This window comes from Athene cunicularia (genome assembly GCF_003259725.1).
Source record: "Athene cunicularia isolate RWA chromosome 1 unlocalized genomic scaffold, athCun1 chr1_part1, whole genome shotgun sequence".
Classification (NCBI taxonomy): domain Eukaryota; kingdom Metazoa; phylum Chordata; class Aves; order Strigiformes; family Strigidae; genus Athene; species Athene cunicularia.
The window spans coordinates 113,876,209-113,893,542 of NW_020799091.1; positions in this window are offsets into that span (position 1 = coordinate 113,876,209).

The window sequence follows — 17,334 nt, forward strand, 5'->3', positions numbered from 1 at the left end:
AAACTGAGAAAGAGAGAATAAAGCAAAAGGCTCAGGAACTGAAGTAAGGAGAGGCAGGGATAATTCACCCATTATGGCCACAGGAAAGAGAAAGACTTCTTAGGAGAAAAAAAAGAACATCCATTTAATACAGACTAACAACACTTATCAGACAGAGTAGGACTCTGAGAAGCATTACAATATCTAAAAACACCTTCCCCATCCCTCCCTTCTTCCTGGGCTCAGTTTTACTCCTGATTCTCTACCTTGTCCCCTCCATTGGCACAGGGGGTAGGGAATGGGGGGGTGTAGTCCGTCCTCCTGTTTTTCCACCTCAGGGCGACAGAAAGAACTTCTGGCATTCCTCACCTGTTCCAACACAGTTCCTCTCTCACAGGATACATCCAGAAACTTTCTCCGACATGAGTCCCTCCCACGGGCCACAGCGTTTCTCTAGCTGCTCCAGCACGGGACACCCCTAAGTGTCACAGTCCTCCCAGTGCTGATCTAGAACAGCAGGAGCTGCTTCTTCCCACAGTGTCCTGGCCTTCTTTGGGCACAACAGCCTGCTCTGGTGTGGGGTGTCCAGGGGGCTGCAGATGAGCATCTGCTCCACCAGTGACCTCCATGGTGGCAGGGTCCTGCCATCTCACCACGGGGTACAGGAGAGTCTCTGCTCTGGCACACCTCCCCCCCTTCTCCTCCTTTCTCCCACTGCCCTCGGTGTTTGCACAGGTGTCCTCCTCACAACCCCTCCTCACAACTCCAACTCCTACTCCCAAGTTCTCCTTCTGAAATACATTATCACGGAGGTTCAGCCAGTCACTAACTGACTTGGCCTTGGTGCAAAGGCAGGACCAACTTGGAGCCGGGAGAGCTTCAAGAAGCTTCTCCCCTACTACCAAAACCCCCCACCACTCGCTCAAACCCAGAAAAATCAGATTTATATAGTACTTAGTTGGTTCTGTTTGCTTGATTGGATACAGTGATGTGTTTGTGCAAATGGATTCAGTGTTGTGAGTAACATAACTGTTCATATGAAAAATCGTTCTCCCCAAAAGCTGCCGTGGAGGTTTTAAGCACCTAGGAAATGCTCATTAAAATAAGGTACCACTAGTACCTCTTGAAGTCACCAAAAACCTATGAATTTGTTTTCCAGTGAGAAATACAAGAGATATTTTGATAGGTAGTTCCTAGAAATGGTGTCACAAAAGGAGAGAATCAAAATAAAATGGCTAAGATGTCATTAACTGGTATTTTCCTGCCATCCATTCATCTTTTATCTAAGAGAATTTCATCCTTTATGCGTTAGGGAGGGAAGGAGGTGTGGGAAAGAGATTTACTGGGCTGAGACCATATTTCTGCTGGTAGTTGCTCTCCAGCTTCATCCAGAAGAGCTTATTTCTTTTTTTTTTTTTCACCCCCTCAGGGCTAACTGCCTCAGGAAGTGCTTTAGATAGGAACCATGATCCTTAGCTGAATTATAGCTCCTGTTAACAGTTTGCCCACAGATCAGCTGTGGCTCTCCAGAGCCTTAAAATGCTTGTGTGCTTTGTTCAGGACTTTGGGCTCACTTCTAAAGACATGTTTCATAGTAGAAAGAAAGGTGTTATAAGAAGCTAATGCTTGCTTAAGGCTGAGCTAGAAATCCTTTTCAGTAGTCAGAAGTTAATATTGTAGTTAAATTTGCCTGCATGTGTGGAAAAACACTGATGACAAGATTTCTATGTTTTAACACATTTGATGACCATTCATCAAAATAAGGTGGAATTATAGATATCTGTGACTGGATAATTGCATGATGATCCATAAAAGAGAGTTTACTGGAAAATAAAATGTCAACAATGTAACTTTTAATATCAAGTTAAAATTACTTTTCACAGTAGTGGCTATCTAGGAAACATTTCCATCTGCATTTTGTGTGTATAGTTTTCCCATATGAGGGCTCAAATAAATCAAAATTTATTTATTTTGTTATAAAAACAAAAATAATATTATTTTAATCTCTTTCCATGTTAGGGTGGTAAGCTTTACTCTCAGACACCTTCTTAAACTACATCTAACCTAGTGTCTCAAGTTTACAGCAGTATAGCCAGAAGCATAATTTCATCCCCTACCAGCAACAAAAGGTTTTGGAGCTCTTGAAACGTTTTTGTTCTATAATGATGTTTAGACTGCTGAAGCTCTGCTAAATTGTCTCTTTTTTTATATCTTTCCTTCCACATTGTCTTCAGACTCTGAAAAATGCTAACGTTAGAATTAATATATTCTAACATAAATTATTTCTGAAAAATTACATTTGTGTATGTTTACAAGACCTAACTTCAAAGCATGTGTTAGGCTGGAGTCTACGTGCTGATAAAAGACATAAATGATGAGTTGATAAAAAATAGTTTGTTGCTGATAGAACAAGAATGAAAGTGTCCTTATTGGTGTAATAATTTTTGTTCAATAATCAGTCCCCCTGATCTTTTCAAGCAATGCACTGAAATCTAACCATACTAATGATTATCCATATATAATAATATTTCATTACCCGTGATCCATGTCTGTGTGCAACTATCTTAACGGATGAAAGCTCACATCTTATCAAAAGCTGAGCTGCTTGGCTTTTAATAAGTTGTTCAGGATTGCTCAGTCAGAATTCTGTTTCTTTGGTGCAACACTGTACTGGAACATCCAAATAAATGCAGCAGTACTTCTCTCCTCATGTTGTGAAACTTCAAAAATATTTCACATCAACTCCAGTTAATATGGAGTGGATTCACAACAGAATCTCATCAAAGTTTTGAAAAATACTTTTCCAAAACAACTGCTTCAAAGCAATTGCAGTCCCTGACAGGTGCCACAAAAAAGTAATGGCATGTGAGTGGAGTCAATGATGGAACTTATTCTAATCTTAAATGTTTCAGACATCCAGCAGAATAATTTAATCTCTTTGCATAAATAATATATTATAAAATTACATTGGGGTATATATAACAAAATACTATGCTAAGCATTTTAATATAATTGAAATATATTTGATCAAAGTAAAAAATATCTTGAAGAGAAATGTGTATTTCAATTTCTTCAGATGGAAAATAATTTTTAGAACACCATTCCTTATTTCTTCTGGGAATTCCTCCACATTGAAAAGCAGAATTTGAAGTTGAGATATTTTAGATTTGGACAGGTAGGAACTTTACTCTATGGTGCAGTTTGGGGTTCTGGGGATAATTCTGTCATGGAGGTAATCTGTGAAATATAGGGTAGGAGGAGAAAATGATTGATCCCAAACATTTTGTGTACAAAGCTTTCGAGGAGTTTGAGTTTCTGAGTATCAGCAGCAAAATAAATAGCAGATGCAGCATAAGCAACCAAATGGTGCAGATTTATTATTCAGTATAGGGTGCTGCTGGGGTAGAGTCATTGGCCTTCTTTTGATTTTAAATTAGTGTGTAGATGGATCTTATTTAGAGGTCACTGAAATCAAACAGATCATGATCCATGTGCTTTGCATTGTGGATGAGATGTAAAGTTTAACTGCACTGCAGATTCCTTAATGTTTTGCTCAAGAGATCATATAAACTCCTTAAAAATGCTCTCAAAAGGTAGATGCAATGAAAGAATTCTATGAGAAACTCTTGGGCTGATTACAGAAACTGAGACTGGTGTTGCAATATTTGTAAAATTCACAGGTGGAGCTACTAAGAAAAAAAAATTGATTAGATTCTAGAAGCTCTTTCTAATCTCTAGCAGCTCATTTTAATTTTCTTAGGGATTGTAAGTATGAACGGTTTCTAAGAAGCCGGGTCCACAGTGTTGCATTTCTCACACCACAGGGATGGGACTGAGTCAATCCTAAATGGCACACAGCATCCAGCATCTTCTGCTAGATCTTGTGCTGCTAATGGCATCAAAACTCTGTGCCTGTAAGGTCTGGCTTCATACATTTTGAAGGGATGATGGTATGGACTCAAAGTAGAAAATGTCATTCTTGTACATAGTACAAGAAGGAGTGAGGAGGTCTTTCTATTCTACCTCCATCTCCCCACTTATTCCCAAACCCAAGTCTCTGTATGGTCTTCGTTGTACCCTCACCATACCCCCTCTGACTGGATCATTGTTGAAAAGCCCTATTTTTTTAAAGCAGAGTATTATCAATGTCCACTCCCTAGGTCTCAGGACATTTCTGAGAAGACTAGGTTTTAGTGATTAAAAACTGAAGTGTGTCATGTTTATGTTTAGGCTCTCGGAAATGTTCTTCTTACCTCTCTTTTTTTTTTTTTTTAATAAACTATAGGCTGTCATGTGGATTAAGATGTACCCCTGTGTAGTTTCTGCATATGTATTGCTGAAGAAGTAGAGGGAAAGGCAGCTCTGGAAATATGGCCCAAATCTGATGTGCAGTCAGGAATTTTTCTAGATTCTCTCTTAAAACTGGCAATAATTATATCTTCATTGGCTGGTTGGTTTGTTTTTTATTTTTCCTTTGAACATCAACACTTGTTTATTATAAACAGAATAAAGGTACTACCTTGTTTCACATATATCACTGAAAAACTGGTGGATGGCAGTGGTTTGTTTCACTTGTGACTGAAGTTAATTACTACTAGTGTCCAAAAAGTGAAAGGCTCTATATCTGGTAATCAGCTACTCTTGTCAAGTTAGTACAAATATATTTAATTCACTTCTGTCAAAATGCGTTTCTCATGTCACTTCTATGAAAAGAACTAAAATTAAAATCCAAAACAAATAAAAAACCTCCATATGACTACAACCCCAATTTGGAACTCAGAAAAATGAGTTCCTGCCTATATATTGTTTACATCCGTATTACAACAGCAATTGTGATGTAATTTATTTACATCAGTATTACAGTATGATATTGATCTATCAAAGAGTATTCTGTGACTATTAAACAACTTTTTTTCTTTTAGACCATATGCCTCTCAATTACTTTGTTAACATCTACAGCTGAACATAGGTCACTAATTATCTCCTCAGGTAATACTGCCTAACTGGCTGATGCTGAAGCCACCTTGTATTTTTGACCTCTCTGTATGTGTGTATGCATGTATATGAGAGAGAGAGGGGGGAAAAAAATATATTCATGAATTTTTACAACATACTCTAAAAGGTGACCAGCTCTGACTCTGTCAGGCCAAGGGAGAAAAGACATTTATCCACCTGTTTATTGTCAAGTGTGGATTGCTCTTTTATATGCGATAATACCTAACATCCATTCTAACTGCTCCATCCATATTGATGGCGCATTTAGCTTCCTGTAGTGTGAAAAAGGTTGGGTTTTTTTTTTTCAGCTTCTGAGGATAAAAATCACCTGTGTTTTTCAAATATTTCATCCCCTTTTAACCTTATATATAATTTAACAAGCCCAAGGCAGTTTCTAAATGAATGCTACATACTATGACCAATTATGATCTTTCAATAAATAAGTCCTGTCTGGTTTTAAACATTTAGTTTTTTCTTACATCTTCTTTATTTCTTTTGAAAAATGTGGTTTTCATCCAGCAACAGCATCCTGAAAAAAAATTTGACTTCTGTGTATAGAAGTAATTCTTTTGTAATCCGTGTACACTCTGTCTTGCCTGGAAATGCAGGTTTTCGGTAGGACTTGGGACAAATGAGTAATTTGCTTTGCTTTAGTCCTGAATTTCATTTTTTTACTGCTTAGAGGAATATGTGCCCTAAATCTCAGTTTGTACATTGCCCGATTTTGAAGGGCTTACTTGTGAGTAAGAATATGTCTTTTAATACCTTATTTGATCAGTATGGAAGTCTGTTCCAAAATTTAAATAAAGGGTGTTTCCTATGCTTTTGTAATAATTGGATAGATATTTATTTGAACTATAGTGTGTATCCATATGCAAGAATCTGCAGGTGTCACAGAAACAGTCACGAAATCAGTGGGTAAGCCAGTCCTTCCTTTACACAGGCTCTCAGAGTACAGTTTCTTCTATTTACTGTAGAATTAGACATTGTCTCAGAAACTGGATCCAGAAATGCAGCAGTGATACTGCTACAAACACTGTGATATTTACTTTGTCAACAAGATCACAGTTCAATGTCATTTAGTAATGAAGGTTGCCATGATTTAGGGGACATAGAGGAAAAACTGATGTTCCATGGAGCATTTGTGCCAGTAGTGTCACCCAGGCTAGCTACTACTGGCTGGCTTTGAGAAAGCCCTTACTCTCCATTCCTGTTTCCGTGCTGGAGTGCAATGGGCCATGGCTGGACCAACTAATACATTCAAGTTCTAATTCCCATTTTTTTTCAGTAATGAATGTGTACATCAGCTTCATGTAGTGGCAGCTGATATTTCCTCAGTGTAGATGATCTTCTGAGATTCATGGTTCTGAGCAACTAAGTAATTGTAAATTATGAATCCTTGCATAACATGGAGTAAACAACTAATTTTATCTGACTAGTATTCTGCAAGTTTTCTCTCCTTTGGCTGTTTTCATGTGCCCCTTTAGCTGTAATGAGAGTTACATTTGTGTGCAGCAGAGACGACAGTGCAGTCAAACTGTAATAGTCCTGTGAAGCTGTAGGGATTCACTCTTGACAATCTCAGTGAAAGCATTAATCTCTTGGGTACCTGTGGAGGAAGGATTGACTTAATGGCTGCAAATATGTTATGTGAATATGTTAGTAAATCATACGTGGAATTCTCTTCTGATTTACTCCTCCATCCCTCTCTCGCTCTCCTTAAGTGCAAGATAGTAGTAAGTTTTTTAAGTGTGGAAAGTTTAGTATTTCATTCCACTGAAACAATTTGCCTATTTGTCTTCTCAGCAAGCATAATGACCCAGTGCATTTGAAGGACGTTACAGTATTGCCTACCTATATTTCTTGTTCTATTAATCTTTACAACAAAAAAAAATTCCACTTAAAACCGTTGTTAATGTCAAGACATAAAAATTAAGCACAAACAACTAGCACTTATGGGCTTGTTTGTCCATGATAGTCTTAAGATTGTATGTACAAGTGCTACTACCCATGCAGACAAGTAGTTTTGGATGTGGCCTTTATTCATATGCTAAGCTAATGGCATCGTTTGTCCTATCTCTTACAATGATGTCAGGTGCCTTTTGGTTTTGATTCCTCAAAATACATTGGTAGTATGACTGGGAAGTTGCAAAACTTTGAGAGAAATGGACAGAGCAGACAGGTTGCTGAGTTTTGATAATAAGGATTTAGTGGAAAGGGAAGTCATTACAGGGTACATACTGAAAAGGTACTTGTGCACTTTCTTTGCTCCTTTCTGGGAAGAACATGTGCATTTTAGATATTTCCTTGCTGTCTTCACAAAGCTTACCTACATACAGACTAAGGAATGCTTAACTGAACTGCTAAATGTGCAACTGTCAGGTCTATGTGACACTACCATGCCATCTCCATTTCTTTGGAAAGGCATTTGAGGCCTCCCTTGCACCCTTGCATTTCTGAAGGTCTGAAAAGGACAACTGTGTCATACCTGTGGAAGAATTAGGTAAAATGTGGTCGTTAATGATCCTTCTAAGTGTGTGTCCAGTCTACAGGTCACTCTAACAGCAGAGAGTAAGTACATGTGGTAAGAACATACATGTCTAAGAATAAAGTAACTAAGAATTTGGAAGACTTTCTGTCTGTACTGTGTAAATACACAAATTATTAAGGAAAAATAAAGCAAATTGAGTGAAGTGATGAGAAAAATTTACTCAGATAATTACATATTCTAATTTGCTACCAAATAAAAATTTAATTCTAGCTTTATGAGAAATATTTTTAACTTGGTTTCTAAGGAGATTAGTTGTGTATAAATAAGCTGTCTGTCCATCTGTCTGCTAGTCCTTGTGTGTTCCCAATTCATGTTGAAGCTGCTGACAGATTTCCACTTCAACAGAAAGCAGAGGTTTAGAGGGTATGAAATTTCATAGATATTACTGGCTGGGTAGAGGCCACTTAGTGTTTGTACAGTTCAACATTTGTGGGGAACTTCCACAACACAGTATGGGGCACACTGGAAGTATAGCAGGTTCTGGGATATAGGAATTCAGAGGGTCAAGAGAGTCCTGAGTTGCAGGGGTCCTGGGAAGTGACCAAGAGAAGAATTGAGAAGAAAGCAAGAAACATGCACACAGAAATGGTAGTAAAAAACAACTAACAACTCTCACTGTTCACAGAACACATTTGATGAATACCCAGTTGTAAGTAATCAGTTACACACTTTGTATGGTTTAAAAAAGCCAGACAAAATCATTAGAAACCAAGTGTTATCATGACCAAGCACATATGCACCCATCTTTTTGTGTCAAGGAATTCCTGGGGTGTGACTTGAGTGCCAGTGCCTTTTGAATTATTTTCAGCTGGCTTAATGATTTTGACCTGTCATCAGCCTTCCTGTAGAGTTTCTTCATTCCCTTAGTTGCACCTGTAGGCTTACTGGAAGGTCTGGGTGATTTGCTCCTCCAGAGCTGTGCCTTTATGCTAGGCAACCATGCTGAATGTTCTGGTAACATTGTTTCAGAAAAAATAAAACAAATTTAAGGAAACACTGTGAGTTTTCTTATTCTGGGATATAATCTGTGATCATCCTGGAAGCCAACCTCAGTGGCCTTTCTGTAAGGGACAACAGTGTTACTTTTCTCCTTGCCCCACCTCACAGCCTTCTCTGAGATTTTTTTTTTCTGATGAAAGCAACCCTGTGCCTTTCAAAATGTGTATGGTTTCTGAGCTCTTGAATTAGCTAACTGTCTGCCTGTACAAACATATGCCTACTGTATTTGTCTGATCTGGAAGAAACTGCTTATCTGGGTCTGTGGTTAAAATGTAGTTAAGCAGTAACAAAAATCTAAGTTAATTGTGTAATTTGGAGAGTTAATTTGGAGAAATGAAAGGCTAATATTGCATAATGCATTCATTTCCATAGCAAATATATATCCTATAAGAAGATGCCAGAAAGGAAATTGGAGTAACAAAAGTGAAAAATTGCCACTTGATACAATGATTTGTCACCTGTTGAGAGTTGTGCCTGTTGGCAGAAAAGTTCATTATGAATGATAAGTTGAGGGCTCAAAGCAGGACAGATAGAAGCCTTGAAGATTTGTCCTTGAAGGCTGGTGATGTACAGCAGAGTTTCTTTCTTGCTGTAATGGAGGTTAGTGTAGTTTAATATGACTGTTAGTCTATTTTAAGATATTTCTGATCAAAAGAATTACAGAATTAAGAGTGGTCACAATTAAACATCTTGTGACAATATTGAGAAAGTAGAATGCTTTGTAAATATTTATACCGGTAAGTTAAGAGAAAGCTTTAGATACTGAGACCTAATGAAAATCAGAGTATGAGATAGTGTAAGCCTGATTTTCATAAAGATGACTTGAGAGTGTTTATATCAGTTGAAATATTCATCATCCTAAAGGATCATAAGACAAATGCAGAGCAGACCAGGGTTTGGGGAACCATTCAGTCAGTAGAGAATTTTACAACATGTACTCAAGAATTAGGCATTTCTGTTGTCATATCCCAAATAGTGGTTTCTGTTGCATACAACTCCTTTGTTTCTCTTGTATATTTTCAGTAGGAATCTTATATGTGTAATGTAGAAAAGACAATAGCAGGGCAAATGTCTAATTGATTACATGTTTTTTTCATGCCCTCTATGATGACAAAAGGTAAAGCTTTAGCATCTCCCTTCTTCCCACTCTCATTCAAACAGATAAAGTGTTTTGTACACGGGACAAGTCATATTTTTTTCTACACCATTAAGTGTAAAAAAGTACTTGGTTTAAGGACTGCCAAGTAACCATTTGACCCTTCGTAGGCTTTTCCTTCAGAAGAAATGAAACTTTGAAGAATGTGGCAACCTTGTGATAATATTATTTAAAAGACATTTTAAGTCCAAGAGAAACAGGGTAACTCAGTGTTGGAATTCCTACTGCTTTATTTCACCTTTTTGTTTAGTTACCATATCAAAAATGTATATCACTTTAACTGTTATCTTCCACCATCCTTGCCCAGCTGTCCTCCTGGATTGATTGACCTTGAGTAACTCTGCATCTGAGTTTATAAGAACACATTTTTAACATTGAATTGCTGGAATACAAGAACAGACTCGGGTCCACATAGTTCAAAGCTGCTGGCAGCAGAAGTAGCTTAATGAGAAGTGTGTACAATATTACTCAAGTCTGATATTCCAGTTCTGTGGGGTGTCTGATATTTCCAGTGAGAGACAACATCTTTAAAATGTACTCATCCTAAATTATTTCCTGTTGTTCACCCGTGATTCCTCTTCTGGGTGCTTCCATGCTGAAAAAGACCACCTAATAAAAGTATAATGTTGCTTTTACTATGGACATTAGACTCAGTTGTGTATGCTTAGTTATGAAATATAGTGAAATTGTGTGATAATACCATATGCTTCCACTCTTTCTGAGTGTTGACAGGTTTCTCACATATATTCTATCTGAATGCTGTAACTACACATCGATGGAGCAGATGGAGTTGCTCTGCTGTTAATCAGTGAATATATTTGCTTAGAAATAACATGCATTTGTTGTTTCTTTTTTCTCTTTTTTTTTTTTTTTGGGGGGGGGAATGAAGTTTTGTATGTTATTTATACAGTTCTTTCTAAACGGATGAAAGCATAAATGATCAGAGAATAACTGTTCAGAGAAGTATTTTGATGAGAATATTTGGTAGGAAGCAGTAAGAAGGTGAAGGAGAAGATCCCACTAGGTCGTTCCATATTTTAAGTTTGACCTTCAGATATAGAGGATATGGACAAGGAGAATGGGTCTACCTCTCTTGTGTATGCTTACCATGTGTGCATGCTTTAGTCGAGCCATGTGATTATAATCACAGTATTTCAGTCCTTTATCTAATCTCTAAATAACTGGTTCACTAATTGATTTACAGTAAGAAATATAATTAGTTCTGATAATGGCTTTTTTTGTCCTGTTATGTGTCTTGTCTTCTTATTTAGTAATACTTGTATAAACGAAGATGTTCTTGAATATAAATGCTGAGTTTTATTTTCTAAGTATTCCTTATTACAGAGAAAGACCAGTTATTTAAAGCATTTGATCTTCTGACCTTGTGACATCTCACCCCATCACAGGGACTGCAAGGTCAATAGACAATGACAACAGCATCCTCTTTAAGTTGGAAACCTTTTACTAATTGAGATAGTCCTTTAACCTCTGTTTTACTATGATATGTTAGTCTATTTGTCTAATATGCATTATTGCTCTTCTTTTATATAGGCTCATGTAATGTTCATGCTATCACTTTATCGTTTTTTTTTTAATGGAATATTCTGATGGTTAGATTGTTAATAACAGACTTATATCTACTTCTCTATTTTGATGTTAAATTCTATTTCATACAACAATTTATGTACTGTACCACAAGTCCTACATAACTCAAGTTGTTATGGAAAAGACATAAGAATATAAGAATGTATAATATAAATATATATTGACTAAATTTTGGGAATTAAACTGAAAATTATATATTTTTAAAATCAGCACATATTTTGGGATGTCCATTTCAGTGCTAATTTCAAGAAGGTTGGCTATGGATTAACTGAAAAGACAGAACAGAATATGCCTCCAAACGATCAGCATGAAGAGTCAACTGACTGGAACCACTCATCACTGTATCTTGTGAACACTCCCCTTGCTGACATGCTGCATGGGTGTTTTCTAAGATGAAAAGGTTTTGTTTCCTAAAGGAAGCCAGTAGAATTTATTTCCAGTATCACAGATTCCTTGGGATTTGTAGGACAGCAAAGATCAGTTAAGTTGTCACACTTCCAGAACTGTCCACCTTCCTCTCAATTTGTAATAAAAGGAGTCTTCCAATGCCAAAATCACACATTACGGTTTTCAGGTTTCAGACAAGTGATTTAGAACTAAGTTGTTGAAAATGGATTTGTTTCCTCTCTCACTTTCCATATTAATCAGTCTTTGTGGAGGTGCAAGTCCAAATCCCGTTCCCAAAAGATATTGTCAGCCTGTCAGCTATTGTCTTGTCACTGGGCTGCCAGGACATTTGCACTGACTTTTCTGTAACTAAATAACAAAAAGCCTGATCAGAGAGAGAGGTAAGCAAGTAACCTCTCCCATGGTTCTTGTAAGAACAATCAAGCACTGGGAGAGGAGACCTCCTCTCCCACGCTCTGCAGCTCTGCCCAGCAGGAACACTAATATCAACTAATGACAATTAATCTCTCTGCTGGAGCTAACAAAGAGCCAGGAATGTATTAAACACTCACAAATGGAAGATAAAAACTCCAGCCCAACCACAATACCTCTGGGCAATCTCCCTTACTGCATCCTCCCTTCCAGTAATGTCTTGAAAACAACTATTAAGGGGCTGACAATAACCAAACCCTGTGCTTGCCAGATGGCGTTACATCAAAACCAAAAGAATTAAAGTCACATTTTATATCACAAAGCTGAAACTGGGCATCCTGAAATTTTGATAGCATTTTTAGTATATCATCAATGTTACCCATCTATATCAGCAAGTGATATAGACCCTGCTTAAAGGATCTTCCTGTAAGAGTGACCCATTTCATGTCCATGACACCCCACAGAGGTCAAGAAGTCCCCTCTGTCCCATTGCAATGTTTATCATTGATTTCAGTTTTCTGGTCATCATGACACCTGGCTTAAAAAAGTATCTGCTGTTCTCTCTTTCAGTATTTCACATCATCTTAGGAACCTTATTCTCTCCCATCTTACATTTTTTCAAATCTTAAAACTTCTAGAACTGAAATGCCCATTTAGCTGTAATAATTTTCTTTTTTTCAATTGAAAGTCTGTGAGCACTGAAACAGTGAACTTAAAGACACTTTCATGAAAATCTCTTATCTCTTCTGAGGTAAAAGGAACTGTGAGTGTCCTCATAATTACTTTTGTAGATATCTTTTTAATAGCCTTGGGGACATACACAAACATTTAATTATTAGGAAAGAAGTTAATACAATGAAGAATATCATACTAATAATGAAGCTTATAAATACATAAACTCATTAATTGATAATTATGTTGAGAGATAAGCAAAACTCAATTGATTTTGCTTTAAGCAAGGAGTTCATGCAGGTGTTTACTCAGGAAGAGATTATGAGAAATCCTGCTAAATGATTCTGTGTCAATAATTTTCTTCTTGTCCTTGGTTCTAAAACAGTTTGATTTTGTAGTTTTTTTTTTTTTCTCTCCCTTTCTTCCCAAGCATGTATTTTTCCTTTTCATGCTATTACAAAAATAAATTAGCACATCTAACAGGAGAGAGCCTTAGAAATGGCCTGTATACCATGAGAGAAAGTCAAAGAAAAGCCAGATAGGCATAGGGCTCTCCGCGGAGCAATGCTCCAGTGGTTCATTGTGTCGTGATCACCTTAGCCCAAAGCGTCCTGTTTCATCGCAGCCCTAGCACATACCAAGGAGTCACCTTGGCAGACCAGAAAAAAGGTTTTGGCTGGCTTTTTTTTTTCAGCCCATGGGGGTGTCTCACCATCAGGTAAGAGATAATCCGTTTGCCTTTGGGGCACCTGCCTCTGTGCCCTCAGATCCCTTTGTACCCACTCCAAGGTGTCTTGAAAGCTACTTTGTATAAGTAGCTCACAAGCAGCTTCATGATAGGTAGCATCTGGCTCCATGTATAATGTCCCTTATCTCCCTAGAAAGTAGCGTGTAAATGAATGCACAGCTGTATTTTCATATTCTATCAACTTGTACTTTCTCACCTGCTTTAGTAATAAAGACAATTGTTAGCTACAAATTTAGTTCACATTTTTTAGTTTACTATGAGCAGGGGATACAGAAACTCCTTCAAGTGTTCCACAAAACGTTAGAGCAATAGAGGTAGGGAAAATATGTTGATAGATCTATTTCATTCAGCTGCAGAATAAAATCTCTTTGCCCTAATTTTTAACATTTCTAGGGGACAAGAAAGCTATTTTTTATCAAGTACTATTTATACTATGATCTCTAACTTAGTAATTTAATTTAAAGGAAACCATCAAGTTTAATTTGGTCTCAAATATACATCTGTAAAAAAACACTTTTGTAAGCTTTTTGTAACTCACCCACCATATTTAGTTTACATCCTTTTAGAGATACTGTTTTATTTGTGAGATGACAAATACCTTTTGGAAAAATTCTTGCTTGAAATGCCATATTTAAAATGCTTGGTTTTCTTCAATTTCTCTGAAAACAATTTTTATTTTTAGAAAATGAATATTTCACAGCATCATTCACAACCTAAATAAAATATTTCTAATAGTGCAGATGAGAAAATACATTCCTAAAAGAAGTAGATGTATGGAGAATTGCAAGCCTTCAGGGGTCCTTTGCCCAGTACACTCTGTTCTTCCCAAGTTGCCTCTGATATTATGGAGGATAAAGATATCACAAAAATTCCCCAAGTTCTGATTGCTGTTTCTAAAATACAAGCTTGAAGGTAACTATCTTTTTTTCATATTTTCACCCTAATTTATTTTCAAGTAAATGATATTAAAATCTTACAGAAGAAAACTCAAGAAAGGGTCGGGAATACTCCAAACCACAATGAATTTGTTGCAAGATGGGAAAGAACTATTAAAAGGAAAAAAAATGTCTGTCAGGCTGGTTTGGTAAGTCCCAAGTTCTTTCAATTTGCTTAGAAAAGAGAAAGGAATAAAGGTCAGATGTAATGAAGGACTTGAAACAAACAATCAAAAAGAAAGTAAAATAGGAAAGGATAAAAATAAACTTAATGCATTTGTGGCATTACCTCAAAACCGAAGTTAGGGGAATTTTTCAGTGTTGGAATGCTTTGTCAGATGAAGTCAGGCTGTGGCTCAATAATACAGGGAGTTTGGCCTTTGTGTTCCTGCTACCAAGTGACAAGTACTGTGACCACACAGTACAGAACCATTGATCTGCAATGGGCAGGCTCTGTCAGCTCAGTTTTGTTGTAAAAATTCATCAGGTGATGTTTGACTTCCCACTACGGGCAGTAAGTTGTTTGATTTCCTCTCATTTGCAGAGGGTATTTCAATAGAAAGTGTGTCACATTGCCTGCCATCACTGAGCTGGGTAAAAAATTTTACTGCTGGTGTCTGTTTTGTGCAAATCCAGATCTAATGATGGAGGGATCACAGCTCTTAAGCGCTCAGCAGCATTTCAGTTGACATGTGTCTGTGTAATGTGCTGTAGACATGTAAATCAGTGTCATTAATTGTCATGCAAAACTTAGAAAACCTGCCAGTTGTTAGTTTTTCAACAACAAAAATGCACATACAAAGAAAATATTCTTTCTGAGAAAATATGTGATATGAAAAAATAATAAAACTGTTAGGCAAACTACCAGCTGTGAGCTGTTTCAAGTATCAATTCAATGTCAATTACATTAATGTGTACACTAACAGTTTTGCCAGCAAAGTACAGTAGACCACCCCTTTTTTTGAGAAACGTTAAAAAAAAAAAAAAAAAAAAAAATTTCTATGTGCTTTGAAATAGCAAATTATATAATGGTAATAGCAGTTTGGCTGTATACAGTTATTTTTGAGAAATTGTATTAGGAAACAAGTCTCTAAATATAATCTTGGTGGATGAATTGATTTACCATGAAAATTTTATTCAGGGTATGCATTAACATTTTTGGAAGAAGGTAAGATAAGACTGGATTCTCAGTTTCTTTATATTTTCTGTAGCTCTGTTCCTCAAACAAACAAAAACCCTTAAGATAATATGTCTGTGCTTGCTGCCGGGATCAATAGCCTTCAGTAATGGATGCAACTACATAATCCAAATGTTACTTCTCTGTGAAATGCATGCAATATAGTTCCAGGTGGGATTAAGGGCTCTGACCTGGTACATTTTGTACTTTGTATCTACCTGGACTGATTTTTGCACTTCTGTACTTACCTGCAAAGAATATGTCAAACAGGATTTCAAGAGACATTTTCTGGTGAAACCCACTCATTCCACATCCCAGAATGCAGGCACAAGTTTAGTGGTTAGGTGATCCTTGTCAGAGCTGAATTTAGGACTCAAAGTTTTGTCAACGTTTCAAATAGAAATAGAATTTGATTGCAGCTGCAACAGTCTACTATTGCTGTAGGGATTTGCTCTTCTAAAAATGTTCATATTCTCTGTGAGGCTTCCTTTTAAGTGTGGGGATATTCTCCTAAACGTTCTGCAAAGCAGGAGTTATCAGTGTCTTTGTATTGCAATGGTCACCCTAAGTATACTTAAACACTATCACAATAATTGTCTTCTGCTATCTCATCTCATTTCATCTCATCCTTTTTCCTCCGCATATATTTAACAGATGGCCTTGAGCTTTATGTAGGTGATTAATTAAACCGCACATAACAGGAATATTTTTTGCATGCATAAATTCCTCTTAACAAGATTTTAAATTCCTTTAACAACCAATCTGCTCAGGGGGGGCTGGGGTGGGGCAGGATATTTTTATCTTTTCGTCTTTTCTTTTACACACGTGCAATACGTGTCTTAAAATAAATGTGTCTCTATGTTGTGCCAGTTGTTAGAAAAGGCTTGAGTTTCAGTTCTGCTGGCTAGTAAAATTTAACAAGGGTATCAGTAAACTGAAAAAGTTAAACTCTGCTGCTAAGAGTCTAAGGGATTTCTGTAGATGCGCTATAACAAATGGCAATGTGTATGGGAGAAGGCAGGCGTTGCTTCATCTGACAAGGTCTGTTTAGAGCAGAGGAACCTGACTTCAACAGCTGCACTCAGAACTAGCTGCAATGTGTTAGAGCACTTTCACTGAAAGAAGAGGTGTCCCTAAGAAGAGGTGAAATCATGACAACAAACCCTACGGACAGATGGCAGCAGACCTTCTGCTGTTACAGACTCACTGCATTTACCTCTGTTGTTTCTCACAGAGGCCCAAGCATATTTGCAGGTTTCTCATTCTGCAGTTGCTGCTGACTTCATGTTCATGTGGGTTTTAATTCTAAGTAATGAAATTGCAATTCTTTAAAATGGTGTTTTCATTTCTCTTCACCATGTTTGTTTTCCATGGGCTTATTTGCAAGAACTGGATGTGTGTAAAGTGATAGGAGGTAATATAATAAACAGTTGCTGCAAATTCTAATTACATTTACTTCTCTTGTATTCATGCAGCTTTTATCAGCCAATAGTCTACTGACCAAATTTATTGCCAAGAACATTCATAGGACGAGCTAATGCAAGGCAGTATTTTGAAAATTTTGTGAACATGTTTTCATAAACACTTTCTTGAATAAAGGCATTCCTTTTCTATCATCACTTGACAAAATATTTGAACACTTTGAGGTCATGAGTTAAAACATGTGTCAGTGTCACCATGTTCAGTGAAGATACTAAC